Raw genomic sequence first — 26,867 nt, 5'->3', positions numbered from 1 at the left:
TGCGATGATCCTTATCAATAGTCAGAGGACCTGAGACACCAGTTTCAAGGTAATTATCTAAATTTCAGGGAGAGGGTCTTTCTCCAAAGAAAAGAAGAAAGAAAAGACTTAACTAGGTTTACTAAAAAGATTAAGAATTTTGCAAATGATGGCCCGTAGCATATCAAGTTAAGAGTTCAACAGGAAGCTGCCTTGCCAGGGCAGTGCTCTATGGTTTTGGTGGCTCCTTTTCTCTTGGCCCTGCTCATGTTGAATGAACATGTCCTAGGTAATTCATACTTTCTCGGCTAGCTGCTATTACGGAAAACGAGCTAAAAGAGAAGATATCCTTGTTACCGAACTCAGGGGGTTCATTTTGTCTACATATGGCAAACCCAAAAGAGACAAGGACAAGGGTTTGCAGCAAAGAAGATAGAGATGTAAGGAAACAGTGCCAAGGCAAGAGATGCAGGTGAACGAGCACCCAAAGACACGGCTCCTCAATGGCTTCTAGGGGATAGGCTGTATAGGGGAAAACTCGTTAGTCAAGGTAGCTAAAGGAGTTGGGGTCGTGGGCTCTATTGATTGCATCAGGTCCCGATGTCATTGTGGCATGGCTGTCTGGTTTCAAGGGGATGTTGGTAGGGTCTTCCTCCTTAAAGCTGCAAGATGTTATCTTTAGTTTGACAAACTCAGTTTCTGTGGTCAGTAGACCTGACGCTTTGTTCCTAAAACAGTTTGATGCCGACCTAAGGGCTTAATGATTAAGAGAGTGGTCCTGAAGTGTGCAGAGGGATAAGGAAAGAAAAGAAGCAAGTGAGCCCAAGGCCAGTTTGCAACAAGAAAAAAGAGAAAATTTTAGTCATCTTAAAGAGGTAAAGATTTGCATGATTACATCTCTGGTGGTAATATTATCAGTGATGTTTATTATTTTTTTGTAATAATGGAAAATGTTTATAACAAGAATACCTTACTTTAATAACCAGGAAAAAAATTATAAAGCTATTTCTAATGTGGAAAAAAGTACTGATAAACTATTTTAAAAGAGATGGTTGATAAACAATATTGACTCAGAGGAACTTTATCTAATATCTATTTAGTACAGGACATTGAATGAGGCAATACAGAGATGAACAAAAATAACCTTTTCTACAAGTTGCTCCCTATTAATCTCCTCCAACAATTACACCCTATGAAAAGAAAATGCTCAGGTTGCTATGGGAGCACTGAGAAAGTGCACTGAACGGATACTGGGAGAATCACAAAGAACTTAAAAAAAAAAAAAAAGGCGTTCAGTAGGTAATGAGGAAGAGAGGACAAAACATGAAGATGCTCTGATATACATGTAAGAGATGGTAGCCTCTCCAAGGAACTTCCAGGGGTTTGGAGGGCTGGGAAAGCAGGTGTTGTGGCGCGAACAATTCTAAGACCCGCGGAGCCAATTGAGATTAATTATGAGCCTTTATTAGCCGCCGGTGGCCGGCAGCCCCAAGCGACCCGAGGAGGCAGCTTATAAGGTCTCCTACTACATCTTTGAATGAACAGATTACAAGAAGCAGAAGTTAGTCGTTAACTTTGTGTACACAGATAAATGTATTGGGGGAACTCTCAGATCAAACAGGGCCTAATAGACAGTTTTATCATCTTCACCTTGGAATGTTGCGCTTCTCCCTGGGGCTGGCGCCTAGAGATATCACTTCCCTGAAACTGGAGAATTTCCACTTTTACACAGGGAAGGGCAAGAGCTGAGGCAAGAGGGCATCACGATCATGGAGGACATTCTGCTAGAGGGTTAGACTTTATCTGTGCCTAGGATGGGGTAGATGGGTAAGGCGACAGGTAGGGTGAGAGCCTTTAAACAAACAGAACTAATAACTTTGACTAGAGAAATGACCTGTTATGGTAGAATTCCTGGCAACTTGGTTAGTAGGAAAGATTTCTCCTGGGTGAAGAGAGGGGATGAATGGGAGGGAAATATGCAGTTTCATATTTCAAGTAGTAGCATACTGGTAACTACTCATAGATAGTCTTCCTATGCTACCATGGGAAATGGGTAAAGTAATTGTCTAGGGCTTAAGAACATATATTCTAGAACCAGTCAACTAAATTCCAGCTCCACTACTTATTAGCTACGTGACTTGGCTACTCTGTGTTTCCTCATCTGTAAAGTGAGAATAATAATAGCACCTACCTTACTGAGTTTCGGGGAAGAGTAAATAAATTAGCATATGTGTGCCTCTTTGAGCCATGCCTGGCAATTAGGAAGTAATATGTGTTTGTTATTATTCAGTATGTCTTATTATCTCAATACCAGAATATGCCACCCATAATATACCTCTTTGGCATAGGGATTATGTTGAGCTAAAGGCCAATGAAAGCTAGCAGGTGCAAACAGAGATCTAAAAACAGGGCACATGTTTTCATTTTATAAGGGAAATTTCTATTTGTAGAGATGTGGAAGAGGAGAACTCTTCACAACTCATATCAACGGAGAAGGCAACAATTTAAATCTGTACAACAAACCTTACTAAAAACAACTCTTGTTGACCATACTTTTCCTGGTCACCTTTCCATAATTTCTCTTTCCGACCCCAAATTTAAACCACCCCTTTGGGTTACTTATTGATGGATGCTCCCGTGTGTACATGAGCAGTGCACATGTTAATAAACTTCTGTTTGTTGTTTTTTGTTAATCGTTAATCTGTCTTTAGCCACTCACATTGACAGGGCCCTGCTGGAAAACCTAGAATGAGTGCAGGGAAAAAAATTTTTTCTCTCCTACACTTATTATTTTTCTATCTATGGGGTAAAAGAAAAGGCCTAATGGGATTTGGAGTTAGAAGCAGCATGACTCTGTCGCTAATTGATTATGTGACTTGGGCAATTGAACCTTTACCAGCACTAGTTTTCCTGTTGGAAATGCAAATGATGATAATTCCCACCTCACAGGCCCTTGTGAGGATCAAATGAGATAATGGATGCAAAAACACTTTATAAATTGCAAACTGTTGACTACAGCCACTAGGTTTCCATTCTTTCACCAGTCCTCCCATAAAGAGGGCAGGAATAGTTATTCCTATTTAACAGAGAAACAGAGGGCCAAAGAGGTTCAGTAATTTACCATAATTCTCCTGTAAGTTTAGGTCAGGTCCAGCCTGGGACATGCTGCTGAACTCAGCAATTTCCCCACACTGTTGGGTCAAATGTGCTCTGCAAGCCATATCTGGACCCAGAATCCATACAAATAAAAGCAAAATCCTGGGCAAGCGCCCTCTTGCCACTTCACTGGGTTCTAATTACCTCTTACTTCAGAAATAGAAATAATTAAACAGAAGCTTTATTTTAATAGGACTCAGGTCAGGTTCAGCATTTTGCTTCTTTGGTCAATTTCCCCACATTTCTTAGCTAATCTGGGGGGAGAGGAAACTGTCTTGAAGTGGTTCATTTGCATAAAATCCACTATAATTTGTAAGTAAATGGCATTGCTTTTAAATGCAAAGGAGCATCCTTGAACATCCTTGAGTTGACAGAGAAGACTATCTGATTCCTCAAATAACTGCAACCCCTAAAGTTCTGGAAATAATTTTTCCTTCTCTCCAGTTACACCCATTCCAGGAGGAGCGCCCTTAACCTTCTAAATATAACTATTAAAACTTCTCCAATTAAGGGCAGTTCTATTTGCCCACAGGAAGACTTATTTGAGGGACAATTCTCAACTGAGTAGAAGCATTAAGATTCAATTAAGTGGCAAGCCTTTGGGAAACAAAGACAAATAAGACACTGCAGCATTTAGGAAGTTTACAATCTCCGAAGGAAGATAAGTCTGCAAATACATGCAATGAAGGCAGAATATGGTGCTTTAAGAGAGCTGCAAAGTGATTCATGACGTAGAGTCTAAACATGCTTGGGAAAGATGTGGAGAGAAGATGGTTATTCAGTTGAACCTCAAAGGCTGGTATGGTTTCTTCACCAGAACAATCGTCCACTGTCTTCCACACCCCACACTCACCTTACAATTCCAGTTCAGCCGCTTCACTTATTGTTTCGTCTTCCACATTTGACAGTCCCGTCTTAGTGTTAAGCATTGCTCCATCCAGGTGTTCACTGGGGAGAAACTTTGCCATCTACAGTAAGTTGTGTATCCTGATAACCATCTCCCTGTCTCTTCCTGGCCTTTGTTCTGTTTCCTCTGTGCCTGAATTCTTTCACGCTTTGGGCAGATTCCTGAATGCTGAGGATAGATGATGATTCAATGGGAGGTTAGGACTAGGAGTAGATTGGAATTCAGGCTCTCGCCCTAACCAGCTGGGTAATCTTAGGAAGATTATTAAACCCCTGAACCTCATACTCCTCATCTATAAAATGACATTAATAATTATCACTTTATTATTAGGTAGGATGGTTAATGGATATAAAGCAATTGGAAACTACTCCATAAAGAATGGTTGTTTGGGGGAGGGGGGACAGGTCCAAGATGGTGGTGTAGGAAAACCCTGAACTCACCTCCTCCCATGAACACACTGAGTATAATCTACGCATAGAGCAATTTCTCCCTAAGTATAACAACTAAGGGCAGATTGAATAGCTTCTGCACAGCAAGTGAGACAAGGACCACATAGAGAAGGGTAGAAGAGACAGAGATGTGGTAACCGTGGGAACCCTATTGCTGTGGGGCAACCTGCAATAGAGAATGTTATCATGAAGGGCCCATCTGCAGACTTGCCTGTCCTGGGGCATAGCGATAAAAAGGGATTTAAAAGGCATCGAGACTATATGTGAAAGAGATCCCATTTACTAATCCCCATGGCAACTTCCAACTGGGTGGGAGACTGCAGGAATTCTTTGGGATCAGAAGTGCTGACCTGTGCCATTGTTTACATTCCCCCTGCACCTAGATAGCAAGAAAATCTCAAACTATTTAACTTTACACCTAAAAGAACCAAAAATAGAAGAAAAAATGGAGCCCAAAATGAGTAAAAGAAAGGAATAATAAAGATCAGAGTAGAAATAAATGAAATAGAGACTAAAAAATAAAAAAAAAAAATAGAAAAGATCAATGAAACTAAGAGCTAGTTCTTTAAAAAGACAAAACTGATAAACCTTTAGCCAAACTTGTCAAGAAAAGGAGAGAGTGCTCAAAAAAATAAAATCATAAATAAAAGAGGAGTTATAACCGACACCACAGAAATACAAAAGATCATAAAAGAACACTATGAACAATTATATGCCAACAAATTGAGCAACCTAGAAGAAATAGATCAATTTCTAGGAACATACAAACTTCTAAGACTGAATCAGAAAGAAATTGAGTCAGTAATCAAAAAACTCCCAAGAAACAAAATTCTAGGATGAGATAGCTTCATAGGTGAATTCTACCAAACATTTAAAGAAAAATTAATACCTATTCTTCTCAAGCTATTCCAAAAAAAAAAAAAAATTCAAGAGGAATAAATGCTTCTAAACTTATTCTATGAGGCCAGCATTACCGTGATGCCAAAATCAGACAAAGACACTACAAAAAAGAAAATTACAGGCCAATATCCCTGATGAACATAGATGCAAATCAAATTCAACAATACATTCAAAGGATCATATACCATGACTAAATGGGATTTATTCCAGAGATACAAGAATGGTTCAATATCTGACAATTGATCGACATGATATACCACATTAATAAAACCAAGAATAAAATCATATGATCGTCTCAATAGATGCAGAAAAAGTATTTCATAAAATTCAACATTTGTTTATGATAAAAACTCTTGACAGTTGGCATAGGTGGCACAAAATAAAGGTACATATGGCAAACCCCCAGCCGACATATTTGACAGAGAAAAGCTTTTAGCTTTTCTTCTAAGTTTGAAAACAAGACAGTGATGTCCACTCTCACCATTTGTATTCAACATAGTATTAGAAGTTGAATTGGACAAGAAAAATAGAAGTTATCCAATCAGAAAAGAAAAAGAAATAAAAGGTATCCAAACTGGAAAAGAAGAGGTAAAATTGCCACTATTTGCAGATGAAATGATACTGTACATAGCAACCCTAAAGACTTCACTATTAGAATTAATAGATGAATTCAGTAAAGTTGCAGGATACAAAATTAATATGCAGAAATATGTTGCATTTTATACACTAATAACAAACTATCAGCAAGAGAAATTAAGAAATACCATTATAATTGCATAATAAAGAATAAAATACCTAGGAAAAATTTAACCAAGAAGATAAAAGATGTGTACTCTGAAAACTCTAAAACATTAATGAAAAAAAATGAAAATGACACAAAAAGAAGCATATACTGTGCTTATGAATTAGAAGAATCAATATCATTAAAATGTCCGTACTATCCAAAGCAATCTATAGATTCAATACAATCCCCATACAAATACTAATGCCATTTTTCACAGAACTACAACAAATAATCCTAAACTTTTTATGAACTTCCCCCCGACCAAAAAAAAAGACTCCAACTGGCCAAAGCAATCTTGAGAAAGAACAGAATTGGAGCTATGATGCACGCGTAATCTCAAAGTAAACTGGCTCATGATCATGTCACAGAGCTCAGCCATCATCTCAGTTCTGGCCTGCCTGCCCACAGACATTAACAGAGAAAAAATAATCCTATGTAAAAAAAAAAAAAAAAAAAAGGAGAAATTAAACTCTCTTCAATAGATTGTGCTGGGAAAACTGTATGGATACATGCAAAAAATGACACTGGACCACTTTCTTCACCACGTGCAAGAACAATTTCAAAATGGATTAAAGACTGAAATGTAAGACCTGAAACCATAAAACTTCCAGAAGAAAACATAGGCAAGTAAGGTCTTTAGCATTGGTCTTAGCAATACTTTTTGGATATGTCTCCCCAGACCAACAAAATCATAGATACAAGGAACATTTCAATTGTTGCCAGGTGGGAGGGGAGTAGTGGAGGTAGGCGAAAAAGGGGAAAAGAATAAGAAGTATAAATTGGTAGTTACACAATAGTCACGGGGATGTAAAGTATAGCATAGAATATATAGTCAATGACATTGTAATAACTATGTATGATGTCAGATGGGTACTAGATTTATCAGAGTGATCAGTTTGTAAATTATTAAATGTTTAATCATTATGTTATACACCTGAAACTATATAATATTCTATGCCAACTGTACTTTAAAGATAAAAGTTATTTAAAAAACAAATAAACAAATGGGACTACATTAAGATAAATAGCTTCTTCACAGCAAAGTAAACCATCAACAAAATGAAAAGATAACTCACTGAATGGGAGAAAATATTTGCAAATAATATGTCAAATAAAGGGTTAATATCCAAAATTTATAAAGAACTCATACAACACAACATAAAACGAACAACTGAAAAACCTGATTAAAAAATGGCAGTGGGCCTCAATAGACATTTCTCCAAAGAGGACATACAAATGGCCAATAGACATATGAAAAGACGCTTCACATCATTAGTCATCAGAGAAGCGCAAATTAAAACCGCAATGAGATATCACCTCACACCCGTCAGAATGGCTGTTTTCAAAAAGTCAACAAACAACTATTGGTGAGGATATGGAGAAAGGGGAGCCTTGTGCACTGTCATAAATTGGTGCAGCCACTGTGGAAAACAGGATGACGGTTCTTCAAAAAATTAAAAATAGAACTACCATACGACCCAGCAATTCTACTTCTGGGTTTTTATCTGAAGAAAATAAAAACACTAATTTGAAAAGATTTGTGCACCCCTATGTTTATTGCAGCATTATTTACAATAGCCAAGATACGGAAGCCACCAAAGTATCCATTGGTAGACGAACAGATAAAGAAGAAGTTACACACACACACACACACACACACACACACACACACACACGCTAGAATATTACTCAGCAATAAAAAAGAATGAAATCTTGCCATTTGTGAAAACATGGATAGATCTAGAAGATATGCTAAGTGAAATAAGCCAAACGATGAAAGACAAATACTGTATGATTTCATTTATATGTGGAATCTAAAAAAATCAAAACAAATGAACAAACAAAACAGAAACAGACTCATAGATATAGAGAACAAACTGATGGTTGCCAGAGGGGAGGAGCTGGGTGGTGGGGTGAAAAGGTGAAGGGGAATAAGATGTACAAATTTCCAGTTACAAAATAATTCATTGGATATAATGTATAACATAGGGAATATAGTCGGTAACATTGTAATAACTTCGTATGGTGACATATGAGTACTAGACTTATCATGTGATCACATCGTACAGTATATAAACATTGAATCACTATGGTGTGTACCTGAAACTAATATAATATTGTACTGTCAGCTATAGTTAAATTTTTAAAAAAGTTTGCTTTCTCTTGTGGCTATAAATCACTATTCGTATTGGGTCTATTGGGCCACTTCCTCAGTTCGCAGAACAATCCATTTTCCAGTACTTGGTACTTAGTAGATGATAAATAAGTGCTTACCAAGTGATTAATTTCCTTTCGTCTCCATATGTTTGTATGTTTTTGCTTCCATGTGGAACATCAGCATCTTAATCCCCCTCCCTCTGCCAAGTAACTTGGTTAATTACTTTTGATTATGTAGAAAACAGCACTGCACCTCGCTCCCAGGCTAGACAGCTCCAGTTAGGGAATGGAGAAAGGAGGTGTGAAAAAGGTGAAAAGACTTGTTTTTCTGGAACAGCATGTCGTTGATTATGTTATTGTTCAAAAATAATCACTGCCTCTTTATGAGAGAGGTCATACTTCCCTACCCCATCGATGGCTGGATCGGCAATGAGACTTGCTTTGTCCAATGATATGTTAGCGCAGGACCTCTGTGCAAATCTCTTTTCCCTCTGCAACTCCCACCAGTCATGCTCTTCCACCTGCATGGGTCCTGGTTAGAGAACATGGCGCAGAGCCATAAATGACCCACAATGCACATGTGTGAGAGAAATAAACCTTTGATGCTCTAAACTCCTGAGTTTTGGGGGTCATTTGTTACTTCAGCTTATCCTGACTGATACTGTGTATTTGCCAGTTCTTCTTTCTCTGAGGTGCTGCCCGGCCCATTTCTCTCACTCCGTGGTGATTACATCATCTCCATGTCTTAATATTTGCCTTATCTATATATCCCAACTACAGTCCTCACCATGTGGGTAGCCTGCTGGTACCTCAAATTCAGCATGCACAGACCCAAACTCACTATATTTCTCTCCTCAGTTCTGCCCTTCTCCCAACGTCACATTCTACATCCACGAACTAGCTAGAGAAGTCTGAGACATCACCGCGGCCATTCTCCAACCCCTCATCCCACTGGGACTGGACTTACCACATCTGCTGAAATGTCTCTCACTTTTGCTTTCTCTTTTGAAAGCTCCTAACCACTAATCTGGCTTTCCATTTGTCACCAGAATGCCTGCAGAAGCTCTGCAGCTGGTCTCTGCGCCGTTTGTCTCTTTCCTGATCAATCCGTCATACCTAACATTTGTAAGGCCCAGGGTAAAAATATGAATGGAGGCCAAAACACTAAATGTCTAAATATTTAAAACATATAGAAAACATACTACACAGAATATATTCTGGCCTCTAGTCTTAAAAAATGTACTTCATAATGACTGGGAAGCCCAGGTCAGATTTCTAATTCTGGACTCCTCAGAGTTACAGGATGAAATCCAGTAGCATGAAGAGAACTATATCCTGGATGCTGGCTCATCATCCACACCCCCTTCTTTTCCCTTCCCTGGCTCCACACATAAGAGGCCTTGCACAAACATGTGAGAATTCTGAGCTTCTATGTGTAAGATTCATCCACACTCCATACAAGCAGCCAAACTTTGGCCATCCCTTAGCCTTGAGTAAATATGACGAAAGCACAATCTACTCTTAGGATGAAAAACCAAGGAAGGTAACATTTGTGTTATGGGCGCAGGCTTGAAGCCATGTGTGCAGGGAATCCCAGGATGCTGGACACCCAGAGCACACTCTTGAGGGAAGGACACAGTCGTGGATGCTCATGTCTTCTCGGCTCCGTGTAACTTTGTCCTATGAGTAGGAGCGTGGCTGGAGAGGAGTCGAAGTGGCTACTACTAAATTGGGAGGACTAAGGCAGTGGCCCTTGAGTCTAAGGGTGACTATCATCCATAATCATGATCAACATTTACTGAGCAGGTCTGATGTGCCAGGCATTGTTCTAAATTCTTTACTGATGACAAAAGTCAAGTGCATCTCTCTATTCGCCTAGGTCATACAGCTCATAGGAGGCACAGCCAGGGATCAAACCCAGGCACTTTTATCCCAGAAGTATTGCATATAACATGCTACAGTGCCACTAGAGTCACCTTTAAGTCACAGATTGTGCCTGTCTCCTGTGCACCAGTGAAGGTGATATTGAAAAAACGAAACAAAACAAACAAGATTTGGAGCCAGAAGATTTTGGTTTCAGTGCTAGCTCTTCCCATCTGCTAGCTCTGCCTCTCACTCAAGGAATTTTGCCTTTCTATAAAATTAGGAAAGTAATAATATGTCCCCCATTGGGGATTGAGTAATGGATACAAAAAGCTATAAAGTGCTGTTATTATTAAGCCTGTTATTAAGATGATATTCCAGTTACTATGGATACATAATAAATTACCCTAAAACTTAGCGATATGAAAAACAAAACAAAACGTTTTTTATACTGGATTCCATGGGTCAGAGATTTCGACAGGGCCTTTCTCTACTCCACAATGTCTAGGGTCTCAGCTAGAAAAGCTGAAGGCTGGGAGCTGGAATCATCTGAATACCTGTCCCTCTCCCATGTATAGTAGATGCTGGCTGTTGGCTGAGATCTTTCCTGGGGCTGAGGGGCTGAAACACCCACATGAGGCCTCTGCATGTGCTTGAGCTTCCTCAAATCATGGCCACTGATTCTACAGGGAAGGGAAGAGAGGGAGAGAGGGAAGGAGGAAGGGAGGGAGAGAACGATGTTGAAAGACTCTCTGCCCCTTTTGGATTGCATCTTTCTGGAGTGTGATCTTTCTACACTCTCGGGGAACAGATCGCAAGGCCTTCTTGCCGTGGTATAAACATCACAAACCAGGATGCCTCCCTTTCTTGCCTGAAATGATCCCTCACCTTTCTGGCTCATATTGGATAAAATTTTGTTAAGAGCAGGTAATTGGCCGTGAAGCTCGGCTTTGGTACAGAGGGTTTTCTGGTGTATCGAACAGCAAACATACCCTCCGACATCTTATTATGTTAATTTTTCTCCATCATATGAAGATGTTTTGACACAGATTAATGTGATGTGACTATAGAACATCAAAGGAAAACAGATGGGGGAGGGGTAGTTGCTGCCCAGGCTCCCAGCTGTGAAAGAGAGGAGGCTCCCAAGTGGATTACTCTGGAAGACCTGAGTGGCCACGTCGTCATTACTGCTGACGAGTGCCTTCTGTGCACAGCATCTCGTTTACTCCTCAGACCAAAACCTTGTGGTGTAAGCATGCCTATCACTCACGTTTTACTAAGGAGATAATGAGGACTCAGAGTGTCTAAATTATTTTCCTCACTGTTAGGGTGTAGAGCTAGAAGTCCAGAGAAACAGAGCGGATTGTCCAGTGAATGAGCCGGGAAGCTCGGTTTGCCTGATCTTCAGCTAGCTGGGATCAAAGGCTTGTCTTTCCACAGAGGGCAGGGCTGTGCCACATCTTAGCTTCCCACAGGTCTCGAGGGCCCCAATTGTCCCAGGCATTGGACACATGTATTCCTCTGAGAGCTGGTACCTAAGCTTAGACTACTAGATGTTTGAGCCCCAGATATGTGTCCTCCCCAACAAACCTGCTCCCGTGTTTACCCCAGAAAGCAATGGAGGTGGTGTGTGGCTATGGTGGGGGCCAGCCTCATGGTGCGTTCACTCTGACCGCTTCTCCACAAGCTGAGGTGTGTGTGCCTCCTGAAGTCTCGCCCCAGAGCTCCTTCACCCTAGTGAAGCTGGCTGCTGTTGCTGGAGCCCTTAGCTGAACGAAGACATATCCAAATCTTCTACCTGAAATCCTCTGCTTCTTGTATTGTTTGAGGCCACGGTACTTCATGTAGACAGGTTCACATTTATTCAAATTCAATATATATTAGCTAATGATCTATGCAATCTCATAGAATCCAAATGGGTCTTGGAATGTGGCATGAGACACTATTCTATGGCACAAGGAAATTTGTTCTTTCAGATTTGCATCCTAAGGAAGTGCCTGGAGAGGAATAGAAATGAAATCAGCTTTTTCGTTTTTTTTGTTTTTTAACAAAACCATTCCCCATTGGGAATTGTTTTTATAAACCTGGGTAGAATTATGTTCATGAGATCAGACTAGATATTGCTTTGGATTTGAAGAATATGCTTGGAGCAGTGTTTGAATCATTATCCCCGAAAGGAGCCTCTGAAATCATTATCCCTGAAAGTAGACAACCCCCCGCCATTGAAAGCTCTTTTAAGATGGAGCCTAACAGGAAAGGGGGCACACTCAGCCCCCTGGGAATGATGCTGCTGTATCAGTTAAGGCAAAAGGAAGCATTTTGAAATGATACAGACAAACTGACATAGCGTAGATCCAGAAAGTTGAAACCAGGAGATTTGAGACTGCTTGGAAATTGAAAGGGCTGCCCCAGAAAGAAGTAAATTCCTTTCCTCAGAGGAATTCAGAGGGACAACCGTCTGGTGAGGTTATATCAGAAGGACCAGAAGAAATAGATGGGGATGATAACGATAACAGTGAGTTTTATTTTATGAGACTTAGTCTAGGCCTAAGAAGGTGCTAAATGCTCCACATACACTGTATTACTTAATCTTCATACTAATTCCCATTTTGAGGATGAGAACACTGAGGTGCAGAGGCGAAATGGTGTGTTCGAACTTCGACATCACAGAAACAGATTTAAGTGCAGGATTTTAGGATTCTGAAAGCACTTGTTTTTAACAGTCTCTTCTAGTCCTGGAGTCAATGATGTGCCTCTAAAGCCATGCTCTGACCCCTGCTGGACACCTGGCCTCTAGATTTAATATGCATGGAATAAGGCCACCTTCCAGGGAAGTTCAGAGCCCTTAATATGTGTGTGGTTACTTTAGAGATTATCCTCCTGCGATATTTTCCTGAGTGGTCCCTACCCCTCTACTAGCAGATAGAGGTGAGCGAAGGTTGGCCTAGGGGTGGGTGAGCTGGGGGCTACCTGCTGAGAGCAAACACCTGCCATATGGTGAAGGGGCGGGCTGCAGTGAGAGTACAGAAAGCTCCTCTGAAATTGCTAGTGTAGTTTCTCTGGAGGAGAGTTCCCCAATGGCTGTCCATGGCACCAATAGGTTATAAGGGTGCCAAGTAATTGATCCCCTCAGTTTACAAGGCAGCCGGACAGGCAGGCACCGAGATGCCCAGAGCCCGGATCCAGAAATCTGAATGGCCTTTAGCCACACACAGCCCCTTCTGATTACCTTTGTTGTCATATAAAAACATCATTTTCTACATGTGCTTTGATGTGAAAAAGTAAAGCAACCCTTTTTAGAGCATCTTTTAGGGTGGCACCTTAGGGAAAAAAAAATTGCTAGGTTTTATGAATGGGGAAACTGAGGCTCAAAGCATTTACTCTGGAAGTCGTTCATAAGTGTCAGGTTCTGAATGACAGTGAGAAAAAAATGGGCAAACAAACAAAAAGCCAAAACAAGAGGAAGTGAAGAGACTCTCCACCGTCAAAGGCTTGGGGAGGGGGCTGCAGTGGCTGTCGTGGTGCCTTCGGACCTGGGAGAGCCAAGCACGACCTCAGGCCGTAACTTCATAAGAGAAGAGATGAATTATTGAAACATCGGCATTTAGCATGCTATTCTTACTAATAAGCTCTCTTAGCTACAACTCCCAAATACCACTGGATGTCAAGAGACGGTTCATAATGACACTTAAGTTTGCGAAGGCTTCCGTTTCGGAACTGCAGCCATAACACATTACCCACGTTGTCCTGGGCTCATGTTTAATTCTGACACAGGACAAATACGAGATGGTAAGGACTTGTTGTTCATTCCTCTGCCTCTGGAGAGGAGAAGTGTTGGGCCATATTGTTTTTGACACGACACCTCGATTAGGCCTTAAAGAATAGGCGGTACATGCATGATGAAATCAGAGATGCCGCACTGATCTGGGGAGGATTCAGCAGCTTGGTTTGAGGTTTAAGTTTGATGTTCTCCCACCAGGGACCCACCAGTCACAATAATTACATTGCTGTCTTCTCCTAATATGATTTATTTAGATGTTGCTTTATGAATTAATTCCCTCTAATTGCTGCTCCTCTCACTGTAAATCAAGGTTTCTTGCTTTCTGTAGTACGATGAACATGATCCTACAGTGCAGTAATTAGTCCAATTAGGAAGCAAGGCAGATGTGGAAAACCAATTAGTTTCAGGAATATATCTGTGCCTATGTATCCCAAGCACTGTTCAATTGAAATTTAATCGCAACTTAATAAAACATTGTTTTATTCATAAACCATCTCCTCCTTCCCAGCTCCCATTTGTTTGGTTATCCGTCCATTTCTAAAGCAGCCAGCGCCAACTCGCTTCATGCTTGGCGAGTCTCCTTCCATGCAGAGATTATTTTCTCCCTGGGGTTGAACTGAAAGGATCCTTGTTAGAGAGGGGACAGGGGCCAGTGGTTTGGTGAAGGGGTAAGATTGTGGCATCTTCACTCTTTTTATCACAACTGTAACCATCAGGTCATCTGGGGACTCAATATACACACACAATCACACGTATGGGTATACACATATACACCCACAGAGAAACATGCACGCTCTTACATGCACTCAGATAGACACGTACACACACATGCACACACATTCACATGTACCACACGTATACATAGGTAGATGCACACATGTTCCTAGTCACAGCCTCTCAAAGGAACTCCGTGCCTAGGTTCCTCTCTGATTCTAATAATCTCGATGGGACGTCTGCTCCTAGAATATGGGCCTGACTCAAGGGATGACCCACTTCCTGAGGTTTATTCCATTGACAAATTGCAATAAAATGAATTATGAATCCCATGGATCCAAAAGATAATCTGTTCCTCAGAGTTCCTAAATATTAACCTGCCAATCCCCGACCAAACAAAATGGTTTAACATTGCTAACAGTTTGTAGCCTAACTCAAGGGAACTTACCGTGGATGACACCACCCAGTTACGTGCATGAACAAACCATTTCACCAAATGGAAAAGGAGGAAGAGGGTTATACCATTCCTTGGTTGAGTGTCAGGCCTGGGGCGTGAGGCAGTGCACGCAGAGGGAGGAAAATTCACGTCTCTCGTTGGTACAGGGCTGGCCTTTCATGAAAACTGCTGCTGAGCTCTCTCTGCAAAGTAAAAGGCAGGAAGAGCCCGGCCACGTATTGTCTGAGGAGTATGGATGACAGAACCTCAGGGAGAGGGACCTGTGAAGACTGCAGACCCTTTTATTTGACAGGAGACTCTGAAGGCCAGAGAAGGGAGCTGGTTCCTCCCCCAAGATAGCAGAACTAAAATTAGCCCAAGGGTTTCTTGACACACCATGTTCTGTGCACGCTTTGGGCTGCCTTTAGGGAACCAATCTCTGGTTTCCAGAACATTGACGTGCAAGAGTTATTAAAAAAATCTATCATGAAACAATCACAGTAACTGAAAAATCCCTATTCACTGCTCGATCTGATAGGTAAATTACTGAACTTTTGATTTATGTAACTCATTATCATTGCACAGTCGCTGCGGTGATATGCTCCATTTGTCTCCTTGATCATTATGTGGTTGGTTCTCTCTCTGTCCCGAAAGCAAGACCTTAATAATAACCTGCAAGGGTAATGCAATTAGCAAGATGTGGCATTAGTGTCTGCAGTTAGCCGCGCATGTGTGCATGTGTGCATGTGTGAAAACATGAGAGAAAGAAGGGAGAGAGGAGAGAGAGAGAGAGAGAGAGAGAGAGAGAGAGAGAGAGAGAGAGAGGGAGAGAGAGAGAGAGAGGAAGTATGTGTTGGAGAGGTGACAGAGTCAAGTGAAAGAAGAAACCGAATCCACTTTTTGGGATCAGCGATCCCCTTCCCTCTTCCCTCCTGACCCAGGAGAGTGATTGGGCCTGTGAAAGTTCTGTTTAGATCCTCGAATAGTCCAATCTGGGCCCCTTGGGTATATGCTGCTGTGTATGGGCCAGGGAAGAGGGGACAGTGTCTGTGTGGAAAGGAAGAGAAAGGACTGTGACATCCCCTACGTGGGTCGCAGAAGATAGTTGCCCTCGGGACCCAAGAGAGGAGATTGTTCATCTCAGCTCACAGAAAGTTATTATTACTCTTCTGATTGCATCTCTCCCTTGGGGGACATTGTGACAGGGCTTGGGTTACAAATGCCCAGCTACTCTGGAGCCGATGATACACCAACCTAAGCTGACTGAGGAGCTTTCAAATTGCAACTGGTGGAGCAGAAATGTTTTCCTTGCCTTTCTCAGCCTTTCACCTGCACAGGCGCAATTTTGGGGGTGGGGTGGGGCAAGAAAGGCAATGGCCAATCATACCGATGTAATTTTTTAAAATTCACACTCGATATCTGGAAATTCAATACAATTTAATTTAACAAACACTTATTAAAGGATACTAGTCAGGTATTATTGGTAATATAAGTAAGCATATACTGTACTGGAGTTTATGAATTATTTCCAGAAGTATTGTATATGATTCCTGGACTCAGAGTAGTTTACAGTCTACTCAGGCACGATCAAATGGTCCAGCTGTTCACAAGACAAAGCCACAGATAATGAGCGATGCGAGAAGCATCCAAGTGTGCTGAGGGTTCCGGGCAAGGGAATCAGAGGAAGCTTCATGAAGACCGTAATACGTGGGCTGTACCTTGAGGAATGGCAGGTTTTGGAAAGGCAGAGAAGGAAGGCATTGCAGGCGGCAGGAACAGTGGTGGGCAAGTAGCGATCACTTTCAGGGGTAGCAGGTATCCAATTCTTCCAGAACCAGGATGGCAGTGGGCTGTGAAAGTGGAACCTGCTCCGAGTTGGGTGGGCAGTGGGGGATGATGGAAACTTCAACTAAGGTGTCAATCATATTCTTGAGACTTCTCGTAATACAGACACCACTTCAATAACCTAGCCCAACTACTCTGCCAAATGATTGTTCTGGAAAATGAAATGCATCAACCCTTTGCAAATGACATATTTAATTCTTTGCTCCTCACAGTTCTTATAGGTGTCTTCAAGCACACAGTCCTTGTAGTGTTGTCTGCAGTGAAATATTGTATAATTCGTGAGTCCAAAGATTTATAAACGATTGCCGTAAGGTAAGTTTTGTAATAACGGAGCAGCATAACTTTTCTGTTAGTAATGTGTGTGTGGGGAGGTGGATGATAGGAAAAGCAGTTACTTAGGTTATTTTCAGGGACCCCGTAGGGGCCACCCATTCCCCCATAGTCTATTACTGAGAGGGAACTGAAAACCAAGAGCAAGTCTCAAAGACTCTCTTCAGCATTCCCTGGAGCCCTCATTGATTGTGGGAAGAACTGCCTTTGGGGCATCTGCTTTCTCAAGCAATCAATGCAACAACACGAGTGAGAAATGAGTAACAGCAACTGCTTAGCATCCATTCTTCCTTGTAATTAATATCACGTGGCTTTGTGAACAGCCTGGAGCTGTCTGATGGAGAAATGCTCATTCAGGGAAACCAAGCAACAAACAAACAAACACGAAAAGGCATGCTGGCACATAATTCTTGCAAAATGCAAAAGGGAAAGGGCTTACCTCAAAGCTATCTATAACTGAATTACCACTGGGGCTTTATGTTTTGTCTTTTTTCGTCTCCTCTGAAAAATCAGCTCATATATTTTCTTGCAACCAAGACAAGCACGCTCTTAATTGTTCCATTAAAAGAGGTGTTGAAATGTTACTAATTGTCAAACGCAATTAAGTGTAGCAACATGTCACAGGTAAATTAACGAGAAGCCAGGTGCTGGGGGGAGGGGGACTTGCACAGCATTCAGGCTGATGGAAATAATTGGGATCCTCCTCGGAGGTGACTCCTGCTTGCCTAACCACAAACTGTATGCATTGCACTGGCCCCTGATTATAGCTTTTAAAGGTTTCTGACTCATCAGTGGCCATTTGCTGTGAGTAGTTTTTAGCTGCTGTCTCTCAAGGCTTGATAATGAGGTTGTGAGCAGAGATTTTCGGTAACTTAGCAAGGAAAAATTGGTTGTTATCCATGAGTAACATAGATAAGCAGTCTCCCCTCATCTGTGGGCAATACAATCCAAGAGCCCCGTGGATGCCTAAAACCACGTTAGTACCAAACCCTACGTATGCTATGTTTTTTCTTATACATACATACCTACGATAAAGTTTAATTTCTAAATTAGGTGCAGTAAGAGATTAACTAATAACAAAATAGAACCATTATAACAATATACTCTAATAAAAGTTATGGACATGGAAGCAACCAAAGTGTCCTATGATAGATGACTGGATAAAGAAGCTGTGGTACATATATACAATGGAATATTACTCAGCCATAAGAAGAGATGAAATACTGTCATTTGTGACAACATGGTTGGACCTCGAGATAATCATGCCAAGCGAAATAAGCCAGGCAGAAAAAGTCGAAAATCGGATGATATCACTTATATATGAGATATTAACCTAAAAGCAACAAATGAACAGGACAGAGACTAATGGAAATGGACTACAGACTAGGGTAGGGAGTGGGGAGAGGTGGGAGGGAGGTGGGGTAACAGAGGTCAAATATGTGGTGACAGAAAGAAATCTAACAATGGGAGGTGAACACACAGTGTAAATATATGTATGTGCCTTATTGTTAATGAGTACAGCTGACACTTATTGGATTTTGTTAACCAACGTCACCATAAAAAAATTTTAAAAAAAGGTTATATGAACGTGGTCTCTCCCCACTACACCTCCAAAATCTCGTACTTATAGTGGTGGCGGGGGTGGGGTGAGGGTGGGGAGGGACCGTGAGAGGAGGTGGAGGGTCCAGGTGCCTCCATTACCATCCACCTGAGAGGGCAGCGAGGGCAGGTGACACCGTCCTCCAGACCGGCTGGGCCTTTCTGGCCTGGGGACACCGCCACAGAGGGACAGCAGTATGAAGGCACGTGTGGCTCTTCTGTAAAATGAAAATACTTAACTTCCACGGCCGAAAGCCTTTTTCAAAGAAAGTGTTTACTGGGCCACTGCTGGCGAGAAGAAGACCTGTCCCGGGACGGCATGAAGTTGAAACCCAGCAGCTCGGGCAGGTGGAGAAGCAACGGGCCCGCGGTCCTAGAGCCCACGGGCCTTCAACGCGTCAGGCGGGAGTAGGAGAAACTAGGTTGTTTTGACAGAATTCGCACTGGCTACAGATGAGGCGTGCGGGATGAGGTGAAGCATGGGCAATTCTGGGACAGGTGCGGAGCCTGTGAGGAGGAGGCATTTGCTCCTTTGGGTGGGCAGTGGGCAACCGTCTGGAAAGTTCATGTGTAAGCAAGCAGGGGAGCCTCCTGGGTGTGGTGGCTCCTGGCTATTGTTTTAGATAATCGCAGAAATAGTCACCTGGAAGTTAATTCAAAGTTCCAGCATCTACTCTGGAACCTGAGCAATCTTTTGTTGGCTTTGCCCAGCGGTGGTTACCTGATTAACCCCTTCTCGTGTCTTCCTTCCACCCTGTGGCCTGCTGTCATTTAATTTAGGACGTCTCAGAATTTTCTCCTTGTCATTTCCAACACCAACAACCAATTCTCTGACACCGACGGTGTTGTCCAACAATCCAGTTCAACCTGGACGCCATCCCTCAAGGAGACAATGGGCCACCGGGTGGCAAGTTGACTGATTTAGGGCAGGAACAGATTTATATTCCGGTGACCGCTTAGGGAGCAGGTGCTTCTCACCTCCCCATGTGTAGAGACGCTGTTTTCTAATGGGGAAAAATCCTTCTGAAATCCCATTGAACTATAAACTCTTTACTTCTTTGGCACTTCAGAATCCTTGAGCCTGGGGGTCGGAAGGCAAAAAGAGGAGTCACCGATTCAGCTGGGGCAACTTACCCCAGTCGGCCGGAGGAGGTGGGGCTGCTGCTACAAATCGTAGGTGGGATAAACACGTTTGGCATTTGGGTGATCCTCTCGGGCATCGCTTGGTACTTTCTTAACCACTTTCAGTAGGTCTTATGAATTTGTTAAATTAACACTTGTTAAGTGAAGCACAGAATACCAGATGGTGAATCACAATTCAACAACAGACTGCAAGAGAAATTAGAATAGGGAGTTTTAGTACTCACAGGTCCTGGAAAAAGGACACGGCATGCCTCGGGGTGGGAGGCCACACAGAGAGGTCAGGGCAGGGTGCCGATGGAGAGAGAAGCAGGATGGAAGCACATGCCTTTATTAAGGTTCTTTCCCCGGCTTTATTGAAATATAATAGACAATTAGTTGCTTGTATTTACATTGTACCATTAAGGTTCTTGAGTAGAGTGCTTTGGGGTTTGCAGGCTTGGGCTGGATTGGTCAATTCAAAACAAAAGAATGGGGTCTCGGTAAGCCCCATGGGAGTCTTAGCTAAAGGGGTGTGTAAGGCATATAGGTGCAGGAAGATAGTGTCACAAGGGCACTATCACAATATCAAGAACCTACATTTGCTTGTGACTGCGGGCTGCTATCCAGGGTATGTGCTTGCACGAGAGGGCTAGAGTCAGTTTAAGGTTCCTGTGGGCCTCCTGGCCAAACGAACAAACAAACAGGATGCTGAGGCAGCAACACTATGAGTAGCTTAGATAAACACTTCACAGCAGGAAACAGGCAGTGTAGCAGCCCTGGTGTGAGGAAGAGCAGTGTGACCGAGTGCTCAGAGCCCAGGGAAGGAGTCTGAGGCATGCCACCAAGAGCGGCAGAGGTACCAGCTGAAAGCGAGAGAATCTATAACGGAAAGCAGAGGAGGAGAGAGATAAATGTTAGTCGTAGCTCCGGAGCCAGCTGCAACCGTGGGGACTGTGTCATTCATTCTGCTAGCCTTTTTCTTCCAAATTTCCTCCCAAAGGGGAGCTTACTCGAATTCTGCAGGAACTTCTCTTAGGACTTATGTGAAGGAGTGGATCTGAGCAGCACAAGGGGCGGGGGCAGGAGGGACTCCGGAGTCTGCTGTGACATGCCTCCCAGATCCCCTTCCAGGAAAAGAGAACTTATTCCCCCAGCTGTTGAAAACGGCCCTCAGCTCTTCTGGGGGAGTGTTTCCGCTTGGAGAACCTGCCTCATCTAAGGTCATGCCGCCTTCTAGGGGGATCCCACATGCAATGATTTACCATCACAGGACTATAAAGGCTCAGCCCGTTCACCTCAAGTCAGGATAACGCTGAAACGCCATCCAGGTCCAGAACTTTCTGTGAGGGCCCTGAAGCTTTCGCTGGGCCCACATCACATCTTAACATTTCCTTCTGTCCAATCTTGGTTCTGTCTTCTCTTCTGCAGGTCTTAATCCCACGAGCAATTCTTAAATGACAACTATGTCTCATAGTCTGCTTGTTGGAAAACCTACGACAACACCTTTCTGGTAAATTCCACCACCATGACCATAACTGGACCGCTTCTGTCTCCTCTCCACCGCTCCACATTTTTTGCTGCCTATAAATTGGATAGGCAAATACTTTTCTTCAGCGTTGTAGTTTATTGAGCGGCTAACCCTGTGTTTCCAAGCCTTGCCCCTTATGGTATCACCCTATCTTGCCCATTATGGTATCATCCTAGCCGCTTCCTTGATGAACCTTTCTTCATTCTCATCCATCTTTATACTGTGGGCTCCAAGACCCCTCCCTCTGTTCTTCTGTACCCTCTACTGTTGCCTCTGCTGCATTGTCATCCAGTGATCTGTTTATGAGTCTGATTTTCTCCCTCCACAGTGAATTTCTGGATGATGACAGGACCATGTCATCTTCTTCTTTCCAGCCCTAATACCTAACACCATACCTGGCTCATCGTCGGCTCTGTGTTTGACGCAGAATGAAATGTATTTAGTTTTTACTGCTGTGAAAAAAAACAAAGACAGGTAGTTTGAGTGGAGCTGTCATAATCTTCTCAGTTTTCTTGGATGTGTACCCGTTCATCAGGCTTAAGACGAAGCTTCCTGACGTCGCAGAGGAAGGACCTGTTCATTTAAAAGTTACTTTTTTCTCGTTCCATAGAGCCTGGTTCTCTTCTTTTCTCAGTAGGAACTCGGTAAATGCTGCCAGACTCCGTGAAACGGCCAGGCTCAGCCCCAGGTGGAATTGTGAAGCAGCAAACATTTGTCTTCAGTTCTCTAGCATGTCCTTCCTGGGTTGTTTCTCCACTCCCAGCGCCCCATCACCTCGGCTATTTTATTCTCTTCATAAAACTTAGCTCTAGGAAAAGGACCGATTTAATCATTTATAGCTGGGTGTGGCTTCAAGTCAGTATGCTGTCTCTTCCTGGAGTATTTGCATTTTTTTTTTTTAGCCTCATTTTTGATTCTGGAGAATAAGGCTGTATAGAAAGTCTAACGGACTTTTTTTTTTCCCCCCCTTCGGAGCATCAATTTTTGTTTTAAAGTTGACAAAGTTAGTTCGTATAACAGGACCCACAAAATGGAGACTGCCCCAGTGGCTGGGCCATGTCACAAATCTAATCCTCAGTCAGTTTGCATGTTGGGGAAATGCCTGCCACGGAATCCAAACACCAGTCACAGCCCTCCATCTCAGCTTTAGCTTACCTTACCCTGGAAAAGAGGACCTGCTAGCCTTATAAGGAAACCCCCAAGTCCTTGCCAGTCATGCCTGGCTGCCACGTTGCCTCTTCTAATGCTCTGCCCAGAGTTCCTGGGGAAGGGGCCTCCACTGCCGTGAGGCACTGTGCTCCCCCAATCCATGGACTGTTTTCTCCCGAATAAAGGTCATCAGACTTGTCACTCAACTGTTTTAGTTTTGTCATTTGACAAATTACATACGCAATAAATAGTGTAATTATTTAATATCTATTTTCCCCTTATACTGTACACTCAATGAGACTAGGAACCTGTTTTTGTTTTAAGTTTTATATTTCAGCACCCTGCATAAAGGCTATTACACTGGAATTAATACGTAATCTTTAATATAAATTTATAAATAATTATATAACCATGTATACATTTATAAATAATAGTCGGATAGTTGAGAAGGTATGTTCGGGGCTAGAGGAGAAGCCCCGCCCCAGTTTCCCACGGAGCTTCCATCTCTGGCTCTCACCCCTCATGTCTGTTCCAGGGTCACTGCCTGCGATTTCTGACCCTGGCCTTCTGCTCTGCCACTAGCTCAGGGAAGGGCAGAAGGAAAGGTGGGAAGAGTTGGAGAAACCAAAGGGTGAGGAGCACGGTTAGCCTGTGGGACCAGGGGAAGAAAGCTAAAATTGCCCAGCAGAGTAAAGAACGTTAAAAGAGGCAGAACCCATGGGGTGCCACGCCGAGGAAGGGCCTTAGGCATCTAGGTCAAGGAATTGAGACATTTCGAAGGTAGGAATTTACATGAGTACACGGTATCAGCCCGCCACGGCTGCTGTAACAAACTACTACAGACTGAGTGGCTTAAACAAGAGAAAATTATTTTTTTACAATATTGGAGGCTGTCAGTCCAAGATCAAGGTGTTAGCAGGGTGGGTTTCTTCAAGGCCTCTCTCTGTGGCTTCAAGATCGCCATCTCCCTGAGTCACATGATTTTTCCTCTGTGCCTATTTCTGTCCTAATCTTTTTATAGTCATATTGGATGAAGGCCCATCTATCTGACCACATTTTACCTTAATTATCTCTTTAAAGACCCTATCTCAAATACAGTCACATCCTGAGGTACCGGGGGTTAGGACTTCAACGTATGAATGTTGGGGAACACAATCAGCCCATAACAGTCACCCAGCCAAATGGAGGTCACATAGCCCAGGGATTAACTATAATATATTCAGAGTCAGGAAGACTGGGGTTGAAATTATGAACTTACACTCACGATCACTTGGGCATATTGTTTACTCTCTTAGAAATTTAGTTTCCTTCTCTGCTACATGGAAATAAGAATAATTATGGCACTAGCCCTATTAAATGAGATGATGTACGCCTCGGAGGATCTGAGGGCACAGTAAGTATGCAGTAACTGCCGTTAGCAGTAGCTGTCATTTTTGTTGCTCGTTGTTTTTATTACTAGTTTCCTTTTCTGTCAAATGGGACTCATAAAATCACCTACCTAGAGCTGTTGCGAGGGTCGTAGATGATACACGGCAAAAAGCTTACCCATTGTCTGCCACAGAGCAAGATCTCAAAAAAGGTTAGTTGTGCTACCACATTCATGCGACAAGACCCCAGTTTTTCCGAGCATTGTATCTTCCTTTTGTCCTATTGAATAGGCTCTGATGTAGCAAAACTGTGTCTACAGTTAATAAAATGCAGATTTTCTTGTTGGAGCAGTTTTAACCGGAAAATCCACCTGTTTTATGCAGAAGCTCTTATTTTAGTTATTAAAACCTGAAATGAAGCAACATAGGAGAATACAAAACTCACAAAAATTATTCAGCTTAGAGGAGGGGGGTCCTATGTTCTGAATTACATAGTAAAGAAATGTTCAGGTTCAATGTGGGCGATTAACCATTTGATACCTTGTCAGGCTTTGACAAGCTCTCTCTTTAGTTTCTTTTTACACCTCTCACTGTGTCTTGTGTAATTAAGAGATGGTACTGAGTTCTTGTCATCCACCATTAAGGACGAGTCTCAGATAGTTTCATAACATCTGCTTCTTGCAACCTTCTAATTATCCATAAAAATCTGGCCGAGGGACCTGACAGTTTATCCAGAACACAGTATATGAATACAAAATAGGGTGCTTTGCTTCTAGATATAGAAAGATGATATAAAACAGGTACTCTCTAACCTCTTATTTTGCATGCAGCTATGTTGCCTGTTCAAATCAGAGTTAGGTGTATGTCTTCTCAATAAAGACTCAATTTTGAAAAGCGTCTTTTGACAAATGGATGTGGGTCAGGAATACATTAATGCTGCCGTGTCAGAATGTGCTGTCAATTGCTGCCCCATTCTTCTCTTTACAATCCAGCCAGACACGTCGCTTCGCTGCCCATATCTGCAGGCTTCGAGCTGTTAGTGCTCTTGATAGGAAGAACTGAGGACCCCTTGACCGGGCCAGACACTTGCCTCTAGCAATGTCAACTCCTAGCTTCCTGTTGCTCATTTCTTATAGTGGGTGCCTTTCTTGCGCACCAGCCTTCCTGACTTTTCGGCTCGTTGGCTCACCTTGACTCTGGGAAATGTGTCTTCCTGGGGCCCTGCGTGGTGTGCATTTGGTTTGCTGAACCACTATTTTACATTCATTATTGATCGCAAAGTGTCTTCCTTCTGCCTACGTACACCTCATCATTCATTTGGACCCATGAATGATTTGCTTATTCTGATCTTTGGTTCTGTTGGCTCGTTTGGTTTTATACCCCTCCTTCGTTGAAGCCTCTGGACATTTTGTGTCTTGTAATCCCCTCAGGGCTGTGGCCTCAAAGTCTTGTTTCAGCTCTCTTGGTCTTCCTGCCTTTTATTTTCTCTGTCCTACTACCCCTGAGATGCAGAAAAATACTCGCGTTCCTATTTATCATTCACTGAAGCACTTTTTGTACCTACAATGATCTTGAGACATAGAGACTATGATGTGTTCTGTAACTTTTTGTAAACTAAAGCACGAATAGGTTTACTATTTTTGAACCCCAATTTGTCCTGCTTCAGCTTGAGTTCTTTCCACCCAGTCACTGACTTCATGGTTCAACATTATCGCTTAGAATAGTCATTTATCTGTGGTATTCATTTCTTTCATAAACACTGAAAAGTAGCGAAACATTATGAATATACTTTTATAAATAAATATTGTGTTGGATATTATATTTTTAAATTTTATCAGCTCCACAGTTTTCATTTTCCAGATAAATAAAATAAAATAAAATAAAATAAAATAAAATAAAATAAAGAAAGAAAAGAAAAGAAGCAAAAGGTTTGAGACATTGTCTTCCAGGGTGCTGGCCGGGTCTGCACGGTAAGCCGGCGAGCGAGCAGATGGTTCTGAGCACAGCTGTAGCATGGCCTCTCGACAGTAACACAGGACTAAGAGGCAGAAGAGCTAGATCAGCTCGAGGTCTGGCCCAGAATCTCTATCTTTGGTAAATTACTTGACTTCTCTCTTCCTTCATCTTGAAAATGGCTTGCTAAGTTTAGCTCTGAGTTTTCTGGCGACCAAAGTATACACACGGTTGCTTGTTCCAGATGGTTGGTGGTCACCGGCCAAGATACGTGGCGTTGCTTCCTCTTAGTTCCTGGGTCACAAAGATTTCAGTTCTAAATATTCTACCTCATATATGAGGCATCGTGGGCACTATCCCTGTTCTAAACTGCTGTGAGTTCTCTGAGTGGGATCATCTGGGCCATTTTCATGTCCAGAAATGACCCCAACTTCCTGATCACATGGCAGAGCCTGGGCTGCTGTGACAACCCCAAACCACCCTCCTGCCGTGGCGGACCCTCATGTCTCCCCAGGGACGCTGGTGACTTGAAAGGAAAACCAGAGGAAGAGGAGCAAAGCCAAGATGAGACGCGGGGCCTGGCCCTCTGCTCAGCGGAGCCCAGTGGTGTGGGCGGGACCAGGCTTTGAATCTTGAGGGCGCTAGGTCGTTACTCTTCCAAGTGCGGTGCCTGCACCAGGGCTGTAGGCAGCGTTGGGAGCTGGTTAAAAATACGGGTTCTCTGGCCCCACTGCGCATCCCCTCAACCATTTTTATAAGATTCCCGGGGGACTTGTGTGCACATTAACGTTAAAGAAGCTCTTCTGGTTTACTAACCTATAGAAATGTTTAAAATGATCCTCCAAGTG

The sequence above is a fragment of the Pteropus alecto genome, unplaced genomic scaffold (assembly GCF_000325575.1).
Source record: "Pteropus alecto unplaced genomic scaffold, ASM32557v1 scaffold101, whole genome shotgun sequence".
In the NCBI taxonomy this organism is placed as follows: Eukaryota; Metazoa; Chordata; class Mammalia; order Chiroptera; family Pteropodidae; genus Pteropus; species Pteropus alecto.
This window is presented reverse-complemented; position numbering follows the sequence as displayed.